The sequence below is a fragment of the Austrofundulus limnaeus genome, unplaced genomic scaffold (genome assembly GCF_001266775.1).
Source record: "Austrofundulus limnaeus strain Quisiro unplaced genomic scaffold, Austrofundulus_limnaeus-1.0 Scaffold2063, whole genome shotgun sequence".
In the NCBI taxonomy this organism is placed as follows: Eukaryota; Metazoa; Chordata; class Actinopteri; order Cyprinodontiformes; family Rivulidae; genus Austrofundulus; species Austrofundulus limnaeus.
Window position 1 is genome coordinate 1 of NW_013954465.1, and position 6308 is coordinate 6308.

The window sequence follows — 6308 nt, forward strand, 5'->3', positions numbered from 1 at the left end:
CATCAGGACCTCATCATCCGCAAAAAGCAGAGATGCGACCCTAAGGCCACCAAAATGGATCCCCTCAACACCTTGGCTGCGCCTAGAAATTCTGTCCATGAAAGTAATGAACAGAATCGGTGACAAAGGGCAGCCTCGGCGAAGTCCAACTCTCACCGGAAACGAGCCCGACTTACTGCCGGCAATGCGGACCAGACTCTGACACCGGTCAGCTCAATCCAACCACCCAATTATCAATCCTTCCATCCACCCTCTGTCCTGTTGTGGGTTGATGGGGTACCAGTCTGTGAGAGGCAGGGTTCATCTCGTCTCGTAAATGTTTTTACAGCTATTTCAAAAAAAGCTTTTTGTCTTTCAGACTATAAAGGTTTATAAAAGCCTCAATCATAAACRCTCAKCAYTGTTGACACACATTAAACGTTGATRCAAATTAACTTGAATTTSCAGAACAACATGACATGAGTTTGTCAGAGCACACAGATTGCATCAGTTTAACAACACTTAGCTACATTTTAAGTTAAAATCCGACACAAGAAGTGACTGAACTTTTTTTTTTTACCAGCTTAGATATCTGCAAATMTTGCATTTTTCATCTCTTATCAGTACTGTCCCCTGGCAGCAATTTTTAATAAAGCAAGCCTCTCTGCTAACTTAAGAATTCAGCTTCCTAAGCATTTGTGTTGCAAATTACTCTGCATTTCTTCAGGTTTAGAAAAGCGGTGCCATAGTCAGACTGAGGCRTACAGTAAAATGATTGAAAAATAAATATCTGAGGGTACATCATACCCGTATACAGTGTGTTTGTGCGCGCACGCTCATAATACTTCAATAAATCAGCAGGACTGTGTGGAAGCGCTGAGGGGRGTGAAGTGTTTGGGAAGCAAGGATGCCTACAAAGCTGTCTGTATGAAAGGTGGTGGTGGGAGGTGGGGTGCGTGGAGAAGGGTGGAGTGAAGGAATGGCTGAACACAAAGAGAAAAGGCACAGCAGGGTGAGAGTCGGGGACTGAATGCTGAAATGTGACTGGAGTAAAGAGGATTTAGGCTGGGAGAGGGAACGAAAACCACCGGGCAGTAAACTCTGATGCAATTAGAGCAGGGAGGGGGAGGAAGAGGTGGATTACCATGATTACTGACCAATAACAGGAGGTGTCTCTTGTTCCTAGCTTTTCTAGATAAGAAAAATATAAATATCCTGTTTTTTTCAAAATGAATAAAGAAATATGACTAATATGTGTGGGGGGAAAACATTTAAAAACAACCCTTTAGGGATTGTTTTGAGTTCAAACCTTTTAATAAAGTGGGTAAAACGAATTAAAACGAAGTGCCATGGCTTCAGATTTTGGATTACACTTCTCTTTCAGTAACTGCCAGTCATCCTTTCCAGCCGACAAGCACAAAAAAGGATGTGCTGGGGTTATAAAAGGGAGGACTGAACTGAACATTATTCAAATTCCTGGAGGAGTGGGAAAGCGCGCGCGCACACACACACACACACACACACTGNATTCCTGGAGGAGTGGGAAAGCGCGCGCACACACACACACACACACACTGCGTGACTGAGTCAGTGGTCGTCATCAGACCTAACTGTGCAGACGGAGGCCTGTTCGAATGCCTCTCCGCTTGAGTCATGACCGGCGAACAGAAGCCGGCGTTTCTTGGATCGTCTCCCACTGAGATCAGCCAAACCAGGCCAGCAGTGACATAGACGGGCCGGTCTGGRATGCTGCAGTGTGAGTCTTTAAGGAAACACAATTCATATGATTCACGGGGGGAAGTGGTCAGTAGGAACTGACCCATGCAAAGGAATTTCCTCAGAGGCGTGAGAGAACAAACACCAGTTTATAGGAAACAACTGAATTATAACAGATGTCTGTTGCCTCTTTAAGGCTATTTTATGTGAGCACTAACCAAAACAAGAAGGAAAATGTAGACAAAACTACATTAAAGTTGTTTTCATCCTYATTTGATCCATTGAGCTTTACCTGATGTGATCTGCCAGAAAAAGGCTAGATAAAAGCAGCACCTTTTCATATWAGAAAAYGGGATTTAAAAATGTTTTTAAACCRTTGTTTTGCATCCGATGCTCTTCCAGAYRCAACATAGTAATTSCAGCCTCAGAATAACAAGAYTGTGGTACTGACCATCACAGCCTCCGTTAAGTGGCAGCTGTAACGAGGAATAAAACCTAGGGTGGCATTTTAAACTTGTTTTCAGACAGTAGACGCRTAGGGTTTTAATCTGAGCCACTTTTGCACGGATAATTCATTTGTGACACTGGCAGATGTGGTGACAGTCAGTGGATGCCAAGAGGTCAGCAGCCCAGACTGACTTAAAACAGACTGGAGCCATGTGGGTGGCTGAATCAGGGCTGCATTTAGAAAGCCAGTCATTCGGGGCTGAATTCAAGGCTGTTGGAAGTAGAGGCACAGAGGGTGCTGAAACAAMCCCTGGTGAGTGTTTAAGGACAACAAAAACTTTTAATTCCAATAATATTTGGATATTATACTGAGTTTTGCATATCTGACAAAATGCAAACCAGCACTGTTATCGTACAGCTGTGTGCAAAACTTTACAGCTGTCTTAAAGGGCCTGTGGCATGCTTATCCTTCAAATACAAACAGTCAAAGAAAACATTTATACTTAAGAAAATTAGCATAATACACATGATTTTACACATTTTGTCTCATMAYTRGCATATTTTCTCTTGAATTTGGCTCAGCAGTGAAACAGGAAGTGACATCAAAGAGGAACTCTTTAAGAAAAGAAACTCTAGTGTTTGTTTATTGAAACAATCTTATTTACTTCAACTCCGATAGTGACTCAAAGTAATCTAAAGCAACATCAGATTTGTCTCTAATTATTGTAGCATCACTCTGTTTACATGCAGACTTCCCCCTTTGACATCACTTCCTGTTTCGTCACATGCAAATATCTCAACAACTGTTCATCTTAACGGTGTGGAATTTGTTTTGTAATATTTTGTAAATGTTCTCTTTCCAAAAATGCATTCACATTTATTACAAAAATTTGATGTCACAGGCACTTTAAAGTGAACTAAACAGYGGTCAGATTAGCATTAGGCCATGTTTCCAATAGAGCTTGTCCAAAAAATAAAAATAGCAGAATACTTATGTCTATATTTTTCACTGTATAGGCTCAACAGCTTGACACATGCTCACATCATCCAACAAGTTTAACACAAATAAAAAGGCAAATGCATACAATATATCCTTTTAGTCTCTCAGGCTATATGATGGTTTAAAACAGGGTCCCAATGACAGATGGTTTAATTGCCTATAAATGTTCCCCTGAAATTGATGCCTGTTAGAAACCAKCTTTAATGATGAAATTAARCAGATCTTTACTTACTTTCTCTTGTACTCGTCCCTCTCTCTCTTGACCTTAGCCAGCACGTTGTACAGAGCCCTCACTTCTGGGGTGATGGTGTCWATCTGGACCCCGACTCCGTCCGGGTGCGTCCACGTCACCCCGGGCCCGTGCAGGGTCTCCAAGCGCTCCCCTTGCCTCCGGACATGCGTGAAGCTCCAGATGGTGCCCGGCAGCCTGGACTCGGGTCCGTCCGTCTGCACGGCCACCTCCCGGCCGAACGGGTGTCGGCACTGCGGCCGCTGCAGGGCTTGCTGCAGCTGGCTCTCCAGCAGCTTGTTCCTCCGCTCCAGCTCGTGCACCTTGGCGAGGAAGCAGCGGAAGCGCAGGTTGAGGGTTTTCAGCACGTGGATGTTGGAGCCCAGGTCGTTGCGCAGGGCGCTGGTCACCGCGCCCGACCCGGCGGGGACGCCGCTGCAGACCGGCCCGGCCAGGGAGTCGGAGAAAAACAGCGAACTCATGTTGGTAAACAACAACAAAACAACAAATCCGGCTCTGGCTGCTCTGAAGGCAACAACTTGACCTCTTTTTTTTGTTTTGTTTTTTTTATCTCCGCATATTCCTTCAAACGTTTCTCCTCACAATGCGGATGCCGTGAGCCCCTGCGCGGACCATCACTGTCACTGCTGGATGTTCACTAACACGGGCCCCCTGCCAAGAAAAACAACCCGAAAAAGACCCGTCACAGAGGGCTTCATCTGGAGGAGGTTTGACGCAGACCGCAATAACAGGAGCAAAGCCCGGCTGCTGCGCTTCCCGTCACCCTCATGTCTCCGATCAGGTCTGGAGCTGCTGATGCTGCGCAGGGGGGGTTCAAATGAGCAGGATGGTCCACCTTCTTGTGTCTTTGTCACCCACCTCCCTGATCTGTGAAGGCTCTATCCGGTCTCCATGTGGTGCGGGGAGGCAGGATGCAGCAGCACCGCAGAGCCCGGCCTCTCCGCGGATCAGGTTGCAAAGTGCTAAACTCGGCACTATTCCCTCCCACATCATCCCTCCCCAGGCCTCCCCCCTCAGAGGCATCACCAGAGCCAAAGCCTTTTAATTTGGCTCGAAGCCTATTGAAGTTAATAATTATGATTTGTTTTTCTTTAAAAACACGTCACAGAAAAGAAACACTATTAATACTTTTTTTGTTTATTTTCAGCTTTCCTGTATTTCTTTTATACAAATGCAAAATAAAAGACAAAATAATTCACAAAAAAGTACTTTTTACATCTGTAGCTAGTATATCTCTGAATTAGATTTATAAAAAAAGACCAGGAAAGTCTGAAACAGCTGCAAACGTTCAATAAGATAACTATCATATCATAGTTATCATCAAGGGCTGTTTAGATCAGTGTTTCCCAAAGTTGGGGTCAGGACCCAAAGTGGGGTCTCGAAACATCAAGGTGGGGTCCTGATAATATTTTCTAAATTAATTACATTTTTGCCTTAGTTGTTACAAAGGAATGAGGTTGGTATATTTAAAATGGATAAATGTAGCATAAAAATATTGTTACTATGCCCATGTTTTGTTGACCTGATACAAATGTTTATCATTCAAAAATAGTTTGGGAGCACAGGTCTCTGCTACTGTTATTTTGTGGGTCAAAAGCTGAAAAGTTTGGGAACCACTGCACTTTGGTTCCCAAAGTTGGGCTTGGGACCCAATTATGGGTCATGAAGCACCTTAGATAATCTCCAGAAATCAATTTAAAGGGTAATAAAATAATTGCTGATGTAATATTTTCCCTATATTTATTACAAAAACACAAAATAAGTAAAAAAAAGTATTTATATTTGTGTATAAGCTGTTTAGATTGTCAAAAAGCCTGCGTTTTTAGGGTTATTAACGAAGTCCATGTACTCAGATCAGAAATATTTGGGGTCACAAGTTTTTGCCATGGATATTTTGTGGGTCAGAAGATAAAAAGTTTGGGAACCACTGGTTTCTAAATAGGACTATACTTGTGATTATATTTTTGACTGAATCTAAGTGTATTAAGTTCCAATGAGATGTATTGAGGTATTCAAAATGACTTGCTGCTGAAATAAAAGCCAATGGATGGAAATCACATCAGGCATTTTGTTGCTTTAGCACAGATTATTATGAGATCATTCTTTTTTTTATATAACCCCCATATTTTCTATCAGGTTACTTTGTTTTACAATGTAAACGCATGAAAATAAGATCAACTTTTTATTTATCCAAATATTTAGGCTACATTTAATAACCAACAAATAACATGCTGTGTAAGGACTGGTGGAAATGAACTTATACTGGTGCTGAAAGATTATGTTTATATTGCAATGGTTTAATGTCAAAGAAAAAAAATAAATAGGTAAATTGTGCCTGGATAGCCTAGCCTGGTCAATCATAACCTTCACAATGTGTTGGGTCCCACTGGTTTGAACAGAACATCTGTACCTAACCACACACACACAAACCATGTCAAGTGCTGGTACTGATGTCTATAAATAAATCCTGTGTCTAGTTACCTTCACTCACTGGTTTGACTGACTTTCATGGCAACTGCCTGATAACATCACACCACTTATGTCACGTAGCAATGTCACAGTGTTGATGCTTCAATCTGCTTCTTCCTCAACATTTTAATTGTTCTCCTCAGAAAACAATAAAATATAGTCATTTTCGTAGTTAGAAAAAAAGTCTAGCAAAAGCTCTCTCAATAATACTACAGCTAGACCCTTCTCAAATGCTCCTCTGTAATGAAACACATGCTACGGAATCTCAAAAGGTACAAAAAGTAGCTTAGTGTACCACATCATCCGCCTTAATAAAAAAAAAAACTAGAGATAGATGAATACAACTTTTCGAAAACACAGCATTCACATAAATAAAAAGTCCCAATAAACACGCTGGAGTCGGCGAAGTTTTATTCATAATTGTGATTTTTTTTTTTTTTTTTTTAC

At 41.9% G+C, this 6308-nt stretch overlaps 1 pseudogene; it reads right to left on the reverse strand.

The window, feature by feature from the left end:
* Nucleotides 1-3374: 3374 nt before the first annotated feature.
* LOC106536978 (intermediate filament family orphan 2 pseudogene) lies at nucleotides 3375-4543 on the reverse strand (annotated as a pseudogene).
* Nucleotides 4544-6308: the final 1765 nt, after the last annotated feature.